The following is a 6,782-nucleotide window of genomic DNA, read 5'->3' as shown; positions in this document are numbered from 1 at the left end:
AGAGCGCCCAGGTGAGCGCTGGCGAGCAGGAGAGCGCCCAGGTGAGCGCTGGCGAGCAGGAGGGCGCCCAGGTGAGCGCTGGCGAGCAGGAGGGCGCCCAGGTGAGCACTGGCGAGCAGGCGAGCGCCCAGGTGAGCACTGGCGAGCAGGAGAGCGCCCCGGTGAGCGCTGGCGAGCAGGAGAGCGCCCCGGTGAGCGCTGGCGAGCAGGAGAGCGCCCAGGTGAGCGCTGGCGAGCAGGAGATCGCTGGAGCGTTGGAGAGCGCTGTAACTTCTCTGGAAGATAAGAGCGCCCAGGTGAGCGCTGGCGAGCATTGGCGAGCAGGAGAGCTAGAGCTCCATTGCACGCAAGCGAGCAGGTGGCGCGCAGGGGAACCCTGCGTAGGCGCCCAAAGCACGTCAGCAGCCAGGAACGGCGAAGGGAGGTCTGGTAGGTGTAGGGGATCGCGAACGATCCGCAGGAAGTTGCAGTGACGATCCTCTCCAGACGAGACGGATCCTCCACAGGGGAGGAGACGAAGATCCAAAGAGGCGCCTCCTAACTCCCTTGTAGGGAGAAGGAAGACCTCTCTCGCGCAGAGGGCGAAGCGAAGGCGCCCTCTGGGTAGGAAGACGGGTCATCAGTCCTCTGAAGAGGAGTCTCTGTGGTGAAACTTCCCTCACGGGGAAGAAACACTTGCAGGAGAGACCGTAGGACTCCACTGCCCCCCCGAAGGAGACCGAGCCTTCCGCAACAACAGCAACAACAGCAGGAGAAGGCCTCCGAAGAGGAGTCTCTGTGGTGAACTTTCCTCACGGGGAAGAAACACTCGCAGGAGAGACCGGAGGACTCAACTGCCCCCCGAAGGAGACTGAGCCTTCAGCAACAACAGCAACAAGAGGCCTCCGAAGAGGGATCTCTGTGGAGAGCTTCCCCCACGGGGAAGAAACACTCCTGCAGCTGCTCAGCCCCTTGAACGTAGCCGCAGATGCAACCGCTCAGCCCCAAGAGCATAGTTGCACAATATAAATTAAGGTAAGAGAAGTTTCCCCCGAAAGAGAAACAACTCAAAACCTGGGAAAGGAACCTCCCTCGGAAGGGAAGTGTCCCCACCCAAGGAGGCGAGCCTCCTGCGAGTTCTAAGATGAACTGAGGAGCTGTCGATATCACGGGAGGACTTCCAGGAGGAGAGACACGCCCCTGACGAAGATCCAACCCACAAGACAGCTCTGCTTCGTAGACCCATAGGCAAACGAACAGCAAATCATTAACTGTGAAAAAAAATGAACAGTAATTAGTTAACATTCATTCCCCCGGGAAGACTCCGAAGAGGAACCCGAGGGAAAAAACCCAAGAATTACATAACGGGCAAGCGCCCTCCACCTCACCTATACTCATGGGAAGGTGGGGGGTAGGGCGCTGGCGAAAGCTGTAACAAAACAGAATTAAACAGTTACGCTATGCCATTAAAAAAAAAAAGTTCACTAAAAGTAAGAACGAACAACCCCAAAGGGAAACGTTCTACAAACTGAAGTTAACAAAAAACAATTAGATTTATAACAAGTAATAAAAAAATAATTGTAAAGCACAGCGTTGCAACTCCACCCGCATAGAGGAGTTATGTAATAATTATAGTAAATGTAGTGAAGGTGAACGAGCTCCAGGAGATCGAGAACCATGAACTACTACTTAGAGGCCTGACTGCCGGCGGCCACACTGAGATATCGTACATACACACACAAGCGTGAACACTGAAAAGGAAACTTACTGATTTCCATACTAAGATATATACGTAAACATAAAATATGTTACATATATATATGAGTACAAGAAATGTAAGTAGTTAAGTAAAGACAAAACAACAATAATGGCTGGCCAAGCGAGGACAGGAACGGAGACGTCCGATCACTGTCCGAGCCAAAAGTGAATTGGGGTATTCACAGTGTGTGAGGGGGGAAGGGGTAGCTAGCTACCCCTTCCCTACCCCCTGCTAATTAGCAAGGGGGTAGTTAACCCTCGTTTAATTTTAATGGCTCGTCATTCAGCTCCGCCAAATGTTACCCCATGGAAATAGCAATGGTTTGTATTGGGTTACGGAACAACTGCCGCTTAAGAGAAGTATGTGCAGTATTTTGCTCATACACCCTTTTTTGCCCCGAAGGGATCGATGCCTGATTAACAACAGGATGCGTTGGTGCCCACACAGCAGTCAGGAACGGCGACGGCAGGTCTAGGAGATCGCGAACGATCTGCGGAGAGGTTCTGATCAGCAAGCTGACCTTAACAGGAACGATCCTCCAAAGAGGACAATCCTCCGAAGAGGAGTCTCTATGAGTGGCCTCTCTCGCGAAGGAGAGAGGTGAACACTTTGTAGAAGAGACTTGAAGACACTCGTGATGGTGCCCCTCAGGGCCTTGGATCAGCAAGCTGATCTCATCAGGAGCAATCCTTCGAAGAGGAGTCCCTATGAGTGGCCTCTCTCGTGAACGAGAGAGGTGACACTTCGTAGAAAAGACCTGAAGACACTCGTGGTGAAGCCCCGACCTTATCAGGAGCGATCCTCCAAAGAGGAGTCTCTATAAGTGGCCTCTCCCACGAATGAGAGAGGTGAACACTTCGTAGAAGAGACTTGCCAAGACTGTGCTCCACCCCTGAAGGAAGAGAAACTCAGCAAGGGGGGAGAAAAGTCTGGCTGAAGGGCAGCAACAGTAGTCGGGCGATGAATTTATCAAGGTATGGGAAGTTCTCTCTCTGCATGGAGCAGATCTCACACCTGGGGAGGAAACCCCCTCGGAAGGGAAGTTATCCAACCCCTGAAGGCAAACCTCCTTTAGCGTTCTAAGATGATCTGATGTGCTGGCATGTTGTCACGGGAGTACTTCTAAGAGAAGGGATAACGCCCATGACGACGTCCTCTGAGGGACGGCAGCGACAGCAGATTCCCCAAGCATGAACAGGACACTCTGCTTCGTTGGCACTCTCTAGTCGAACGAAGAAAAACTGCATAGTTAACTGGGAAAATAAATTAAATAATTATTTTAACAGAAATTCCTTAGGGAGGAACTCCGAAGAGTAACCCCGAGGGAATAGCATAAAATAAGAATTAAGTATGCGCCCTCCTCCCCCAGCTGACATTTACGGGAGAAGGGGGGGCCAGAGTAACTGTAATAAAAACAGAATTATAACAGAATTATAATTATCTAAATCATCTAAGAATGTTCACTAATAGTGAGAACCACTGACCCCCCGAAGGGGAGTGTTCCCCACGGAGAAAGCTGAAAAGTTAAAATACAATTAGATTTCACTAAAAAAAATAGACAAACAAACGGAATAGCAACTTAACCCGCAACGGGAAAGGAGCTTCCGTAATAGTACGTAGTTGTTGTAAGGGGTGAATGACCTCGAGTAGAGAGAGACCGTAGTCAATCTAAAAACGCCCACATTCCCTTCGCTGAGAAGCGAAGATAATAGATGAATGAAGATAGTCCAGCGAAGACGATTCCCTGCGGCGGCTGACGGATACGCCAAAGGGAAGACCGATGGACCAAGAGGGAGAGGTCGTTCCCCACGAAGTGAAACTGTGGTGGCCTTGCACTACACAAGTGTCGTTGTCGTACATCACACACACAGCACAAACATGAAAAGAAAACTTACTAATTTCTATACACAAATATATACATAAACATAAAGAATGTTTATATATATATTACAAGTATAAGAAAAAGTAAGTAAAAAGACAAAAAGCAATAATGGCTGTCAAAGAGGCGAGGGTGAGAGCGGATACGTCCGACTACCACCCGAGCCGAGAGCAAAGTGGACTTAATCACAGGTGTGTGTGAAGGGGGGATAGCAAGCTACCCTCCCTAACCCCCGCTAACTAGCGGTGGGGTAGTAAACCCTCGTTAAAATTCTAATGGCTAGTCATTTCAGCTACGCCGAAAGTAATTACCCATATTAAAAAGCGTGGTTTGTATTTCAGTTACGGAACAATTAGGAGTAATGGAATTTTGCCAATTGAAAACAATGAAATTTACTATTAACCTTTCCCTAACAAAAGAAAAAATAAAGATCGAAGCCTTTGGATAAGTCTCAACATTTCGTCTTCTCTTCTCTTCTCGTACATCTCATAACCTTACTCTTACCCACATTAACTCAACTTCCTTCTCTCACACACCCTTCCAAATTCTGTCACTAATCGGCCAAGCTTCTCTTCCGCGTCTGCGACCAGTACAGTATCATCCGCAAACAACAACTGATTTACCTCCCATTCATGGTCATTCTCATAAATGCTCTTTTATAACTGTCAGAAAATATTCAGGTAATGTACTTCAAGTACAATTTCATGAGGGTTTATCAATTTAACCTTAAAGATTTCAAAGACGAATGACAAGCTTCGCCCTGGATTAAAAAATCTTGTTGCTCCTATGTTCTGGCAAACAGAACCTGCTTCGCTATGTGCGTTAACCCCATTGGCTAGTATTACAGTGTTAATCATCAATCATACAAATGTATATACCAAGGCACTTCCCCCACTTTTAGGGGGTAGCCGATATCAAACAAATTAAACAAAAAAGGGAACGTCTCCTCTCTATGTTCCTCCCAGCCTGACAAGGGACTCAATCGAGTTTGGCTGGTACTGCTAGGGTGCCACAGCCCACCCTCCCACATTATCCACCACAGATGAAGCTTCGTAATGCTGAATCCCCTACTGCTGCTACTTCAGCGGTCATCCAAGGCACCCGAGGAAGCAGCAGGGCCTACCGGAACTGCGTCACAATTGCTCGCCATTCATTCCTATTTCTAGCACGCTCTCTTGCCTATCTCACATCTATCCTCCTATCACCCAGAGCTTCCTTCACTCCATCCATCCACCCAAACCTTGGCCTTCCTCTTGTACTTCTCCCATCAACTCTTGCATTCATCACCTTCTTTAGCCATTGTCCATTCTCTCAACATGGCCAAACCACCTCAACACATTCATATCCACTCTAGCTGCTAACATTTCTTACACCCGTTCTCACTCTCACCACTTTGTTCCTGACCCTATCTACTCGAGATACACCAGCCATACTCCTTAGACACTTCATCTCAAACACATTCAATTTCTGTCTCTCCATCACTTTCATTCCCCACATCTCCAATCCATACATCACAGTTGGTACAATCACTTTCTCGTACTATCACTTTCTTAAACAGAACTCCCTTTACATGCATGTCCAACCCTCTATTTTTTACTACTCCCTTAACTGCCTCCAACACTTTGCATCCTTCGTTCACTCTCTGACATACATCTGCTTCCACTCCACCATTTGTTGCAACAACAGACCCCAAGTACTTAAAACTGATCCACCTCCTCAAGTAGCTCTCCATTCAACATGACATTCAACCTCGCACCACCTTCTCTTCTCGTACATCTCATAACCTTACTCTTACCCACATTAACTCAACTTCCTTCTCTCACACCCCCTTCCAAATTCTGTCACTAATCGTCCAAGCTTCTCTTCCGCGTCTGCAACCAGTACAGTATCATCCGCAAACAACAACTGATTTACCTCCCATTCATGGTCATTCTCGTCTACCAGTTTCAATTCTCGTCCAAGCACTCAAACATTCACCTCTCTCACCACTCCATCAACATACAAGTTAAACAACCACAGTGACATCACACATCCCTGTCTCAGTCCCACTCTCACCGGAAACCAATCGCTCATTTCATTTCCTATCCTAACACATGCTTTACTACCTTTGTAGAAACTTTTCACTGCTTGCAACAACCTTCCACCAACTCCATATAACCTCATCACATTCCACATTACTTCCCTATCAACTCTACCATACGCTTTCTCCAGATCTATAAAAACAACATACACATCCTTACCTTTTGCTAAATATTTCTCGCATATCTGCCTAACTGTAAAAATCTGATTCATACAACCCCTACCTCTTCTAAAACCAACCTGCACTTCTAAGACTGCATTCTCTGTTTTATCCTTAATCCTATTAATCAGAACTCTACCATACACTTTTCCAACTACACTCACACTAATACCCCTTGAATTACAACACTCATGCACATCTCCCTTACCCTTGTATAGTAGTACTATACACGCACAAACCCAATCTACTGCTACCATTGACAACACAAAACACATATTAAACAATCTCACCAACCATTCAAGCACAGTCACACCCCCTTCCTTCAACATCACTGCTCCCACACCATCCATACCAGATGCTTTTCCTAGTCACATTTCATCTAGTGCTCTCCTCACTTCCTCTCTCGTAATCTCTCTCTCATTCTCATCTCCCATCACTGGCACCTCAACACCTGCAACAGCAATTATATCTGCCTCCCAATTATCCTCAACATTCAGTAAACTTTCAAAATACTCCGCCCACCTTTTCCTTGCCTCCTCTCCTTTTAACAACTTTCCATTTCCATCTTTCACTGTCTCTTCAATTCTTGAACCAAGGAGTAAATAAAAGGGAGAGTGGTAGATTCACGCTCCAGCCTCTGTTCAAACATGAACTTTACTCGTTTCCCATTATCAGACAAAATACAAAACTTTTCAACAATCTTTCATTTATACATAAAAGAGCTATAATTATATTGTATACTATAATAAAAAATTGAAGAAGTTTTAGAATATACAATGTTAGGCCGTTTATTCTGTTCAAACAAGTAACTTACGACAGCAGTACCACCTATCAGCTTTTTTGAACTACCGGATGGAAGGAGCTTCCTATGGTATGTACCAAGATGATAAAAGCGAAACAGGAACTTATTAAAGCCTGTAACTTTG

Source organism: Palaemon carinicauda, chromosome 27 (assembly GCF_036898095.1).
Source record: "Palaemon carinicauda isolate YSFRI2023 chromosome 27, ASM3689809v2, whole genome shotgun sequence".
Taxonomy (NCBI): domain Eukaryota; kingdom Metazoa; phylum Arthropoda; class Malacostraca; order Decapoda; family Palaemonidae; genus Palaemon; species Palaemon carinicauda.
Note: the sequence above shows the minus strand (reverse complement) of the source record.